We start from the raw sequence: 14,959 nt of genomic DNA, 5'->3' as shown, positions 1-14,959 counted from the left end.
GCGCTCCCGCTGGGTGCTCTTGTGCCTCCGTCTCCCCGGCGTGTGTGTACTGTCTCCACACGCCGGCGGTTAAATATACAGGGCGACCCGGAAGTGAAGAGTCACATTGACCCCTGTCATCACTTCCTTTGGATCCGCACTCTGTGTGGATGGGAGAATATTCCCATCCTCAACAGCAGGATCAACAGCTTCACTGACTTGGCAGTTGACGCTCAGACAGCGCCACCCAGTGGTCCCCAATGCCTACTGTCATAGACACATGCTTCCTGTCTGCTGACAACGAATAGCAGCCACAGCCTTGTATTGATTGTGAGAAGAAACAAAAAATAATGTATCATAATATGAAATAATCTGCAATATCAGCAAGAAAATTCAACAGTATATAGATTTATTGGATATATACTCCAATATCTTATCCTTCAAAAAGGAGAATTAAAAATTCAGACAAAAGTTAATATGATGACCATTTGTCTATTAACCAACGGACTGATATGTAGTTCTTCAAAGATACCACTAGATGGCGTGCATATATCTAATACATTGTGCATTATAAACAGAGAATTAAGTAATCTACCCTGAAGAGACCTAAGCTGTTAATTCAAAGGAATGGTTTAAAGGATAGGGCTGAATTCAAGCCTGGCGCATAAGTGGCTCTTTGATTGAAAATCCAGCGGGTTTCCTGTTGTAGTATTTTTTTGTCAAAATTTCCTCCTCTTTCTGAGGGGGGGATCACTTCTAATACAGAAAATGAGATGACCGCACGGTCAAAACTGTGTTGCAAGCCCACATGGTTGCAAATTGGTGTGTATAGTAAGCCTGCTTCCAAATAATAAAGATGGTTCTTGATTTGCTTCGCGAATGGTCTCTTAGTCTTTCCTATGTAGAATGCACCACAGGTGCAGGTTGCTAAATACACAACCCCCACCGTGGTGCAGTCCGCATAGGCTTTTGACTTATGGTAGCCTCCCCTTGGCAAGGGGCAGCCCGTTCCTTCCCTTACCCAGGGGCATTGATTACACTGACCGCATCTAAAGGTTCCCTTCTCCACTGTTGCATTTGCAACTGATGAGTTTAGGGTTAAATGGCTGTGTACTACATTGTCTCTGATGGATCTCGGTCGTCTGTAAACAATTTCTGGTTTTGTCGCTACATACTTAGAGAGGACTGGATCCTCCGCTAAAAAGTGCCAGTTATTGGCTATAATGCTTCGAAACACATCCTGATTGTCACTGAAGGTGGTAATATATTTTGTTGTGGGATTCGTTTCCTTCCTTTTGGGTTCAAACATAAGAGTTTCTCTAGATTTCAATTTTGCTCTCTGGTAGGCTTCTCTTAATACTTTGTTGCTATACCCTCTTAGCAGTAATCTAGTATACAGAGCTTTTAATTTGATTTCGAAATCTGCCTCTTTGGTGCAGTTTCTACGAATCCTCAGATATTGTCCAAAGGGGATACTTCTTACCAAGGGACGGGGATGAGCACTTGAATAGTGTAATATCGTGTTTCCTGCCGTTTCCTTCCGGTATAAATTGCTATGTATAAGGCCATTTGGATCAATGATCAATTTTAAATCCAAAATCGGAATACTGATTGTATCCGATTGGATCGTGAATTTTAAATTGAAGGAATTGCGGGAAATGTATATCATGAAGTCTGCTAGCTGATCAGCCGATCCAGCCCAGACGACCAGGACATCGTCGATGTACCTCCGCCACAATAAAATGTGGCGGAGGTACATCGCGGCGCCGTCATCTGCAAACAGCTCCCTTTCCCACCCCCCCAGGTACAGGTTGGCATACGATGGGGCACACAAAGTCCCCATCGCAACCCCCTGTACCTGGAGGTAAGTGGAGCCGTTGAACAGAAAAGCGTTAGTAGTAAGGATATGTTCCAACAGTGACGTGACAAATCTACACAGCTTCCAATTGTGTCTGTCCTGTTCTTTCAGGAAGTTTGTAATAATTTCAACACCCTTAGAATGAGGAATGCTGGAGTATAAAGCCTCTATCGATGGCCGCTAAAATGGTCCCAGCCGGGACAGTCATGCCTTCAATTATCTTAAGGAAGTCCAGTGTGTCTTTTAAGTAGGAAGGTAAGCCCATAACATGTGGGCGGAGCTGGCAGTCTATGTATTTACTTGCTGTCTCTGTATGGCAGCCAATACCAGAGACAATTGGGCGTCCTGGGGCAGGGCCGTCTTTACCACAGGGCAAATGGGGAAGCTGCCCAGGGCCCTGTCACTGTTGGGGGCCCAAAGCAACCCCCTTTTTTTTATTTATTTTTAAATAAAAAAAATATATTCTTTTAATATATTTTTATTTTATTTTTTATTAAAGGGGCAATTTTTTTAGGGGTCCTCAGGGGCCCGGAGCCCCCCAGGGCCCCAGATGGCAACCCTCCTTTTTTTTTTTTTTTAAATAAAAAAAAAATATTTTTCTAATATATTTTTATTTTATTTTTTATTAAAGGGCCAATTTTTTTTTAGAGGCCTGGGGGTCCCCAGGGGCCCGTAGTTCCCCAGGGCCCCGGATGACAACCCCCCTTTTTTATAAAAAAAAATATATATATTATTATTAAAGGACCCAGAGGTCCCCAGGGCCCCGGATGGCAACCCCCCCTTTTTTATAATTTTTTTTCATATTATTTTATTTTATATATATATATATATATATATATATATATATATATATATATATATATATATATTTTTTTATTATTATTAAAGGGCTCAGAGATCCCCAGGGCCCCATGTGGCAAACACCCTTTTTTATTTTTTGTATAAATGTTTATTTTTTTATTTTTGTTTATATATATATTTTTATTATTAAAGGGCCCAGAGGTCCCCAGGGCCCTGGATGGCAACCCCCCCCTTTTTTTTTATAAATGTTTCTTTTTTATATATATATTTTTTTATTTTTTATTAAAGGGCCCAACGCCCTTTTTTTGTAATTTCTTTTTATAGAAGCAGAGAGTTCAGAATCAGACAAATAGGTTGCAGGATTAGAATAGGTATTCGATCTATGGTTTTAACCGCGGAAATTGGTGAAACCCTTTTGCCATCTGTATGCATAACCACCCGTGAATGCAAGTTTATCCTTTAATTTTTGGTCTTTTTTTAGGACCACGCTTTTGTTGTATTTCACTAGGTGCTGTATTAGTTCTTGTTCCTTCGTTTTGAATTCAGGGATGGAAGCATATTGTGTGGCAGTTCTACGTAATGTCTCAATCTTACTGTCAAGTTCTATTAAATCTAAATTATGTTTCTCTTTGAGCATCAACATCATGTTTGCTGAACATTGATTCAGATTTTGTTCCCATTTTTCTTTTAGGTTGTCTTCAGTGACATCAAAGGTCGGAAAAATTTGTATTCTCAAGCCTTGGGGGTTCACACTCTCCCTTAGGTACCGGTCAAAGAAACGTATGTGCCACCCCAAGTTTGATTTCTTCTCCATTAGTCTTTTCAATTTTGAAAAGAACACCTCAATTCCTATATCTGTTTCGACCTGAGGGGTACACGAGTTTTGAATGGTGTCAAGGAATTGTTCCCAAATTTGGCCTGAAAATTTTAGAGTGAATAGATAGAATGGAATCCCAAACTGGACCAGTATTCTATATATGCTAGGGCTGCCCAGAGGTGACACAGGATAATAGGGAATGAGGAAGGGATTAGCCAAAACTAGGGATGAGCCGAACATACCCGGGTTCGGTTCGCACCAGAACGGTCGAACAGACCGCGGTTTCGAACAAACATTTAGAACCCCATTGAAGCCTATGGGACTCGAACGTTCGAATTCAAAAACGCTCATTTTAAAGACCAATATGCAAGTTATTGATGGAAAACGTCTTTGAGAACCCGGGTCTTGTACCAGGGAACATGTATCAATGGAAAAAAAGTTTTAAAAACTGTAGTTTTTTCTTGAGCAGCGATTTTAATGATGCTTAAAGTGAAAAAAAAAATTACTTTTAAATATGGTACCTGCTGGGTGTCTATAGTAGTGGCACGTGTTTAGAAATGTCCCTGCACAACATGAGATTACTCTCAGAAAAAAGTAATTTAATACTGCTTGCGGCTTTAATGTAATGGTTGATCCCTGCAATATGGATAAAAATCATTGAAAAAAATAGCATGAGTTTCCCCGCCACCACTCCCCCCAGGTCATTAAAAGACCCAGTGCCGATCCTGACCTCCCTGGGGTCCTAAGCAAAATGACATGGCACATTAAAAATGAGAATCGGGGGGGCGCTGACGACAGTGACATGTCACATTAAAGAAAGTTGAGAAGCGGGGGGAGGGGGTGTTCTGCTGTCGGAAATGACTCAGCCAGCGAGATTAGGGTGAGGGGGCGAAAATTACTTCTCACCAGGCGGGGCCTCTAGTAATTTGGGGGGCCCTTTGCAGCTTTGCGGGACCTTAAGCTCCTTGCATAGTGAGCCTATAGCGAGGATCGGCCCTGACAAGACCGTCTGGTCCTATATACTTTGAACAGCAGTATACAGGCATTGCAAACAAGATAAGGACTGTAGGTTTCTTAAGTAGAATCAGAACCATCTCATACTTTGCTCCTGCATATTGCACAATTTCCCAAAGAGAACCTCAACAAACTACATGACACTTGTGCCTGTTGAGGCCACTCAGGGCCGTCTTAATAGCATCATGGGGCTCTGGGGCCCCTACAATGGAGACAGTGCATGCAAACAGAAATCAAGTAGGTAGAAGGTAGGGGATATCTAGGGTGTAGAGGGGTCAGAGTGCTGGGGGATAACTGGGATGTAGAGGGGCAGCCTGGGCTGCCCCAATTTCGAGGGCAGCCCGGGCTCAAGGACCAGCTGCTTTGGGGAAAGGACAGGGGCCCCCATGCAGCTGGGGCCCCAGGGCAGTGCCCAGGTGTGCCCTTTCATTAAGACAGCCCTGAGGCCACTGATGTTCCAGTGTTGCTGGCCCGTGAGACTGTCCATACAGGCTTGGCCCCCCAAAGTGCACGTGCTGTGTGGCAACAATATGTCAGTTATTGTAGGGGTGGGGGGGACATTACAATGCCAGATCTTGGCTCAAAAATTATTTTTTTGGTAAAGTAAAATTCTAGAAAAAAGGGGGGTTGCCATCCGGGGCCCCCTTTGAACAAATTCTGTGAAGAACTCCTGTTCTTTGAAGGCCTCCATTATTTCTGCAAGTCAAAATATTGAGAAAAAAAACAAATGTCAGTCAAGCCTTAGCTTTCTCCCCATATCTAACCCACAAACTCATCCACTGATCATAAAGTCCAAAGATCAAGTTTACTATCGTCGTACTGCACGCCCGTTTTCACGACATATTCTACCGACGGCGGACTACGTAACTCACTCAATATCGCTTTATACACTGCGCATGCGTGAAGCTCCGCATGTACCCCCCGCCTATGACGATCGTTCGCGTGATTAACACGCCCCTTTTCAGTCGTCCCATGCGAGAGTCAGAACTTGAAGAGTGAAGACATGATGGAGTGAAGTCATCAAGCTGCAACCAGGCAGGAGAGAGGACAGGCACACCCCAGGAGGAGCAGCAGGAGTTCCACCAAAGCCACCAACATGAGCTTCGAAGAGATGGTGGAGCTGGTGGCTGTCATGAAAAAAGAGGACTATGATGGCAAAAAAGGTCCTTACAAGAACCCCAATAAAAAGAAGGCCCAGATAATAGAGAAAGTGCAGAGGACTCTGCGTGCAAAATTCGGGGTGCAGAGGTCCAGGGAGCAGCTGCGGAAGCGATGGTGTGATTTAAAAATCAGAGAGCAGGACCAGATGGGTAGAATTAGAAGAGTTCTCAGAAGACGTAAGTAAATTTCATGTGTACTCTGAATATTTGTTTTAATTCTTTTGCGTCATTTGCATAGTTGCCAACATTTGTCCAGGGACACTTTGCAGCACAGCTATTAATTAATTACCACACTCACTTACCCGAAGCTCCACCCACTACGCATAATCTTCGCCAGGCGAAGATTATGCGGAGTGGGTGGAGCTTCAGAGAAGTCAGTGTGGTAATTAATTAATAGCTTTGCTGCAAAGTGTCCCTGGAATTTTTTTTCAAATGTTGGCAACGATGCATTTGGTTTTCTTTCAGGTTGTGTATATAGACAGTCCAAGAATAGATGTTTCAAGGTTCCTGTTTGTGGGCATAATACTTGGTTGTTAATTTTTTTTTTAAATGTGTATTTTGTGCGTGTACTTGAGAGAGGAGCCGGACTGCAGGAGTTGGGAGTAGGCAGGCCTCCCCCAGAGGCAATTTGCCACCTTTCTCTATGCCCCGGGTGGCAATGGTAGGTGTGTGAGGGGGTCCTCCCACACAGCCCGCCCTACCTGCTCTGCTTTGAAGCCCAACGGGGCAGAGGGACTCCCTATAAGGGAGTGAGAGGATCTAGCCCGCTCAACCAGCCCCGTTAGTCCTTCCCCTCTCTTTTTAGAGACCGTGTGGTCAAAGTGCGTGCATGTTAACCCAATTTCGAGTGCGTGTAAGTGTGGTTGTTTTTGTGGGAGGGGGGGGTGGGCGTACTAAGCACAAGCTTACCTCGCATAGCACACCCACCGGGAGCCGGGCTGAGACCACCAAACTCAATTTACATGTAGCTGAGCACGGGATCCAAACCTCTAGCTGCAAAGGTGAATGGCTTGTCAGCGCAGTGCCAATCGCGTCGAGCCACCGCAGCTCCCCAATACTTGGTTGTTCATTGTATTTAAGATCTTCTTATGTGAGACCAATTTTTTATTGAATGTAGATGTGTTATTAACTAGATTGAAATAATCCGACTTAAGTCATTATACAGTAAAAGGAGAGTATGCTCAGCGCAGAAGTTGATTACACATATGGACTCACTAGCACAATGGTTGGCATGGCCGATCCGCCCTATAGGCTCGCTACGCAAGGCGCTTAGGGCCCCACAAATCTTGCGAAGGGCCCCCCAAATAACTAGAGGCCCCGCCTAGTAAGAAGTCATTTTCGCCCCCACACTCTGCTTCTCAACTTGCTGACTGCATGGGAGAAGAGGCAATAAGTCAGCACCCCTTGCTTCTCAATGTAATGTAAGATGTCATTTCCGACAGCACAACACCCCCTCCCCCCACTTATCAACTTTCTTTAATGTGACATGTCACTGTTGTCGGCGCCCCCCGCTTCTCATTTTTTATGTGCCATGTCATTTAGCTTTGAGCCCCAGGGAGGTCATGATCGGCACTGAGTGTTGCACACAACAACAACCTAGTTAGCGTGTCACACAGAGGTGATCCAGTGTATACTTGTTGTTTTTCCAGCTAGGAAACTTGTCCAAAGATAGAGAAATGCAGCAGCTTCGGCAATGTCTAAAATCCAGTGTTAAGCTTAGAAGGATTGTAAAAGCAGACAATTGTACTACACTTTTTAAAAAGGATGATTGATATTCCACTTTCAGGCCTCTAATCTTTTTGATTCATAAATCCCTTTTTTTTTACAATCTCATAGGCCGCAAGCAAGCTGCAACAATGCAGCCCACCAACCCCACACCCAGCCAAGCCCCACCCTCGCCGGATGTTCAGGAAGTGAACAATGCCACCACCTCAGGTCAGTGTCATACAGCACAGCTTCAGTTAATACATGTAGGCCTGCATAATTGTAATGCATGTTTTTTCACAAATTTTAGGTGGACGACCTGTTGGTGGCTTAGACAGTGACAGTGCCCAGGTGCTCATCGGCGAGATCATGTCCTGCAGGGCACGAATAGAGGACACGAACCAAGCCCTGGAGAACATTATAAGGGAGAATAAGAGGGTGGACCAAGACCTCAAGAACATTCTTGATATTCTGGGGAGGGTTTAAAAAAAAAAAAATCTAAAAAAAATAATATATATATATATATATATATAAAGATGTAAAAAATAAATAGAAAATGATACTTTTGGAATTTTGATCCAATAAATATAATTTTGGATACTAAAGAATCTCTGGCTTCTTATTATATCAATACTGCCTAAAAGAACAAATGTAGATTTGTGGTGTTTCCATTGACAATGATGAGTATTTAGTAAAGGAAACTAAACATGACACTATGAGAACGTAGGAGAAAGCTAGAATGAACTCAAATTCGAAAAGAAGCAAACCATGAAAGTGACTAAAACAGGGGTAGCAAAATTGGGCCTTATGCCGCATACACACCATCACTTTATGTGATGAAAAGGCCCGGATTTACTCCCTTTGCCGCCCCAAGGCCGGGTCCTTGAATGCCGCTCACCCCCCATTAAAGGGGTGGCGACGCACGGGGGTAAGCGATTTTTCACAGACAATGACTCGTGTTGGTGCTTCAATCATCCCGGCACCATGGTTGTTATGTTGTCAGGATGATTGAAATGCATTATTTCTATCATTACATTGTAATATAAAATGAAATAGTTCAACTTAACATAAAGCAGAATGAGTGTGAGCCCTGAGCGTGTCACTTGCCACCGTTGCTTGTTACCAGATGGGAATGTCACTTGCCACACTGCCTGCCACCAGATGGGAATGTCACTTGCCACAACTGCCTGCCACCAGATGGGGATGTCACTTGCCACACTGCCTGCTAGCAGAATGGGAATTGCCACAGTTACCTGGCTGCCACTCAAAAAGTATCAGTTTGTCACTAATTGCATGTCAAATCAAGCCCCCCACCAGCATTGCAGAGTACTTGCAGCCAGGTACAATGCTGTCAGCCTGTCCTCTCCCACGCGGGGAAACTAGCTGCAGGTTAACCGTGAAACAGAGGCACATGAGACTCGAGTGAGAGTGAGGGCGGGCGCTGAGAGATGACGTAATTCTCTCTTCTGTGTCACGCAGCCTGTAAGTAAGGTTGGAAGTTGGAACAGCAGTGCGAACAATGAGAGAAGATGTAATCTCTCTCCACCACCACACGGCCCGCACCGCTGAAAAAATTACTTGTCTCCTCCGCCGCGCGCTGCCGCCCCTGCACACAGTGCCGCCCCGAGACCTGGCCTTGTTGGCCTTGTGGGAAATCCGGCCCTGCTTGCAGCGATCTACGGGGATCTTCGCCCATTCGTCATGGGCAAAAGCCTCCAGTTCAGTCACATTCGCATTGCAACTGCTTTCTTTAAGTCCCACCAGAGGTTCTCAATCAGATTTAAGTCTGGTGACTGCGATGTCCACTCCAAAATGTTCCAGACTTTAATCTGCAACCATGCTCTAGTGGACTTGGAGGTATGCGTGGGATCATTGGGCCAGATCCACAAAAGAGATACGACGGAGTAACTGCTGTTACTCCATCGTATCCCTTGTCCTAACTTTGGAACTGATCCACAGAATCAGTTTTCCAAAGTTAGGCAGAAGATCCGACATCTGTAAGACACTTACACTGCCGGATCTTAGGATGCAGTACCGCATCCGCCGCTGGGGGCATTTCGAGTCGAAATGCCGCTTCTGGTATGCAAATTAGCACTTAGGGCGATCCACAAAGCTTTTCAGCTTCGTTTTTTCGCCGTAAGTTTTAGTTTGCAAGTGTAAAATTAGGGCTGCTTTTACAAAGTGTAAAGTTAGTAACACCATGTAAAAGCACATTCAAGCGACGGCATTTGGTATGCATTCCTGAGGGAGAACTCCACGGCAATTTGTAAAATCTAAACCGGCATGGGTTCCCCCCCAGGAGCATACCAGGCCCTTAGGTCTGGTATGGGTTGTAGGGAGACCCCCCCTACGCCGAAAAATCGACATAGGGGGTCCCCCTACAATCCATACCAGACCCGTATCCAAAGCACGCTACCCGGCTGGCCAGGAATGGGGACGAGCGAGCGCCCCCCCCTCCTGAGCCGTACCAGGCCGCATGCCCTCAACATGGGGGGGTTGGGTGCTCTGGGGCAGGGGGGCGCACTGCGGGCCCCCCCACCCCAGAGCACCCTGTCCCCATGTTGATGAGGACAGGACCTCTTCCCGACAACCCTGGCCGTTGGTTGTCGGGGTCTGCGGGCGGGGGGCTTATCGGAATCTGGGAGTCCCCTCAAATAAGGGGGCCCCCAGATACCGGCCCCCCACCCTAAGTGAATGGATATGGGGTACATCGTACCCCTACCCATTCACCTGGAGGCAAAGTGATAGTTATTAAACACACAACACAAGGGTTTTTAAAATCATTTATTAGTCTGCTCCGGAGGCCCCCCCTGTCTTCTTTAGCTCTAATACCAGGGAGGGCTTCTTCTTCCGCTCTCCGGGGGTCTTCTCCGCTCTCCGGGGGGGGTTTCTTCTTCCGCTCTCCGGGGGGGGTCTTCTCTGCTCTCCGGGGGTCTTCTTCTATCTTCGCCGCTCTCCGCTGTTGACTCGGCGCACCCCGGTTCTTCTCCAGCTGTCCGGTGCCTTCTCCTTCAGCGCTGGCTGCCTGCTATCTGCGTGTGTTAGCTCAATTACTAGCAGGCAGCCAGCGCGGTCTTCTGTGACGTCATCTTCTTCTCTTCTCTTCTTCTCCCTTCTTCCGATGTTGACACGACGCCTCTTCTCACTGCAATGATGGAAGCGCGCCTTGCATCCGATTTATATAGGCCTCACCGTCCCATCATGCTCCGGTAGGTACCCACGTGGGTAGGCACCCACCACGTGGGTACCTACCGGAGCATGATGGGACGGTGAGGCCTATATAGCCGGCGCGATCCACAAAACTCGGCGTAACGTAACTTCGCGCATGCGCAGTACGGCCGGCGCGGGAGCGCGCCTCATTTAAATGGGACTCGCCCCATTTGAATAGGAACGCCTTGCGCCGGCCGGATTTAAGTTACACAGCCTGAAATTTCTAGGTAAGTGCTTTGTGGATCGGGCACTTAGGTAGAAATTTTAAGGCAGTGTAACTTAAATGGGATTTTTTAAGTTGCGCCAGGTTTTTGTGGATCTGGCCTTATGTCCTGTTGAAAGGTACAACGTCTCCCAAGCCTCAGGTTTGTGACGGACTGCATCACATTGTTATCCACTATGTCCTGTTACTGAAGAGAATTCATGGTACCTTGCACACGCTGAAGCTTCCGAGTACCTGCAGAAGCAAAACAGCCCCAAAGCATGATTGACACCCGCCATGCTTCACAGTAGGCAAGGTGTTCTTTTCATCATAGGCCTTGTTCTTCCTCCTCCAAACATAGCGTTGATCCATGGGCCCAAACACTTCTAATTTTGTTTCATCAGTCCACAGAACACAATCCCAAAACTTATGTGCTTTGTCCACATGATTTTTGCATACTGCAGTCGAATTTTCTTATTCTTTGGAGACAGCAAGGGGGTGCGCCTGGGAGTTCTGCCATGGAGGCCTTCATTACGCAGAGTGAGCTGTATTTTCTTAGCAGAAACTTCAGTACCCACATCTGACAAATCTTTTCTCAGTTCCTCAGCAGTCACAAGGGGATTTTTCTACACTCTACGCTTCAGGTAGCGCACAGCAGTCGAAGTCAGCATCTTCTTTCTGCCACGACCAGGTAGCGTTTCAACAGTGCCCTTTGCCTTTCATTTGCGAATGATGCTTCCTATGGTGTCTCTCGGTTTGTTTAACATCTTTGAAATCTTCTTATAGCCATTGCCCTTCCTGTGAAAAGTAATCACCTCTTCTCTTGTCTTCCCGGAACATTCCCTTGACTTCAGCATGTTTGTAACCACACTACTAAATGTCTAGAAGGAGCCAAGTATCAAAGTAATTTGAAAGCTTTCCTTGATTGGTGCTTATTAGGCTTTATTGCAGCTCCCTGACATCCACATGTGTTTTCAATACATGATTGAAAACACTTCAATGAACCTCTGTTCTCCAGAGTAGTAGTCTTTAAGGGGTTGATTAATTGTGTAAATGAAGAATTCACAAAATAAACATTTACTACTGTTACTATTACAAATGTACACTAAATTCACTAAAACCCTTAACAGCATTGGGGGGTTGAATAATTTTCAACTGTAGATGTGTTATTAGCTAGATTTAAATAATCCAACTTACGTCAATATACAGTATAAGGAGAGTATGCTGATCGCAGAAGTTGATTACACATATGGACTCAGTAGCACAATGGTTGGCATGGCCGATCCGGCCTATAGTCTCACCATGCGAGCCGCTTAGGGACCCTCAAAGCTGTGAAGGGCCCCCCAAATAACTAGAGGCCCAAACTGGTAAGAAGCCATTTTCGCACCCTCACCCCGCTTCTCAACACGCTGGCTGCATGGTAGAAGAGGCAATAAGTCAGCAACTCTTCCTTCGCACTTTAATGTAAGATGTAATTTCCTAAAGCAGAACACCCCCTCCCCCCACTTCTCAACTTTCTTTAATGTGACATGTCACTGTCGTCAGCGGACCCCGCTTCTCTTTTTTCATGTGTTATGTCAGTTTGCTTCTGGCCCCAGGGAGGTAATGATTGGCACTGAGTGTTGGCCACAAGAACAAACCAGTTAGGATGTCACCCAGAGGTGATCCAGTGTATACTTGTTGTTTTTCCATGTAGGAAACTTGCCCAAAGATAGAGAAATGCAGCAGCTTTGGTAATGGATAAAATCCTGTGTTAAGCTTAGAAGGATTGTAAAAACAGACAATTGTACCACACTTTTTAAAAAGAATGATTGATATTCCTCTTTTAGGCCTCTAATCGTTTTGATTTATGTATCCCTTTTGTTTACAATCTCATAGGGCACAATGAAGCAGCTGCTGTAGCGGACCCGCCCAAGCCAACACCCAGACAAGACCCACCCTCGACGGATGTGCAGGAATCTCAGAATCCCACCACATCAGGTCAGTGTCCAACAGCACAGCTGCAGGTAATACATGTAGGCCTACATAATTTTAATACATGTTTTTTTTCCCCAAATTTCAGGAGGTGTCGGAGGTGTTGGGGGCACAGTAGGTCACACCAACAGTGCCAAGGTCCTGCTCAGATAGATAAAGACAACCATTGAGGAGATTGAGGAAACAAACCTCATGTTAGAAAATGTCTAAAACAAAAGACAAAATTTGGAACTGAAATTAAACAGACTAGTAGATGAGCTGGGGAGGGATTTAAATAAAACATAAAAACGAAAAAAAAAGAAAAATTTAAAAATCTTAAAAAATAAAAATAATATGGCTTGAACCAAAAAAAAAAAAATATCGATATATTTTGAACAAATCTAAATAAAACTTTATAAGTGTGAGATAATAAATATTTTTGGATACTAAACAATGTCTGGCTTCTTATTATATCTGTTATATCCTTGGTGTTGTGAGGGACACAAGACTCTGGTCTGGAACAATGGATGTTTATTTCAGTACAGGCTGTACACTGTAAAATGCATCTCAGGACATTACAGGTTATCTGCTTCCTACATGTGGTCTCTCTAAGATGGCTACTATGCCCCTTGACCCTTGTCATCACTGGTGGGTGGAGCCACCCACCAGTGATGGAGCCAGCCATCACTGGTGGGTGGAGCCAGCCAGCCTTGTCATCACTGGTGGGTGGAACCCTTCAGGTATAACAATATAAATGCTGTCTAAAATAAGAAATCTAGGTTTGTGGTGTTTACATTGACAATCATGAGTATTTAGTAAAGGGAAATAAACATGACACTATGATAACGTAGGCGAAAGCTAGAATGAACTCAAATGATAAAAGAATGCAACCAAGAAAATTACTGGAACAGGGCCATACAATTTTGGCCTTAGGCACTGGTGGCGGTGTCACAACACTGCAACCCCGCACAGATACTATAATTGTACCTTAGAAAAGAGCCACATGTAAAGTATTTCATTAAAAATTGTTATTAGATGACCCTGTTACACAGGGGCAGAACAATTAGGCCTTAGGCACAACACAACACTGCAACCCCTCCCAATATCTTTAATTTGTGCGCAACAAGGAGCCACGTGCAAAGTATTGCATCAAAAATTTGTATCAGGCGCCCCTTTTTTCAAAGAGGCAGAAACATTAGGCCTTAGGCACAACACAACACTGCAACCCCTCCCAATATCTTTAATTTGTGCGCAACAAGGAGCCACGTGCAAAGTATTGCATCAAAAATTTGTATCAGGCGCCCCTTTTTTCAAAGGGGCAGAAACATTAGGCCTTAGGCACAACACAACACTGAAACCCCTCCCACTATCTTTAATTGGAGCACAACAAGGAGGGACATGCAAAGTATTGCATCAAAAATTATTATTAGGCGCCCCTGTTAAACAGGGGCAGAAAAATTAGGCCTTAGGCACTGGTGGCGGAGCCCAGAAATACAACATTTCTTTCTAGATATCAGATAGAAAAGTGAGGAGGAGAAGGATATTCCATCAGCAGCATAACAGGACAGTCACTCAGCATCAGCATACGCAGTCTCCAAGGGATCTGACATTTCAACAAAAAATGATTATTCAGTAACATCAGCATCAGGTGCTTGGTAGCTGGTGTTGATCCAAGCCTGATTCATTTTGATGAAGGTCAGTCGATCAACAGAGTCGGTGGAGAGGCGCACCCTGTGATCGGTCACAAAGCCTCCAGCAGCACTGAATGTGCGTTCTGAAAGAACACTGGATGCAGGGCAAGCCAGTAGCTCAATTGCGTACTGTGCAAGCTCTGGCCAGTGATCCATCCTCAAGACCCAGTAAGCCAGAAGATTTTCGGTGGGGAAGGTGTCCAAGTCGGATCTTGCCCCTAGGTATTCCCGGACCATGTAAACCAGACGCTGGCAATGGTTGCTGGAAAGGGTCAGACCTTGGGGCTGCGGACTAAAAAATTGTTTGAACGCATCGGTCAGACGGCCACCTTTTCCACCGCTCCTTCTCTGACTCACCGAAGCCTCAGCAAGACGTTGTCCAGGGCCAGGTTTTCTATATCCCCCCGGTTCTGGGAACGCATTGCACAGAGCCTTCTGCAAGGCCTCCCGCAGAAGTTTCATCTTCTGCTCCCTCTGCGATGGCAACATAAGGTCCGCTACCTTACTCTTGTAATGTGGATCAAGGAGAGTTGCCAGCCAGTAATGATCCCTCTCCTTGATAGCACGTAC

This window comes from Rana temporaria, chromosome 12, assembly GCF_905171775.1.
Source record: "Rana temporaria chromosome 12, aRanTem1.1, whole genome shotgun sequence".
NCBI classification, from domain to species: Eukaryota; Metazoa; Chordata; class Amphibia; order Anura; family Ranidae; genus Rana; species Rana temporaria.
This window is presented reverse-complemented; position numbering follows the sequence as displayed.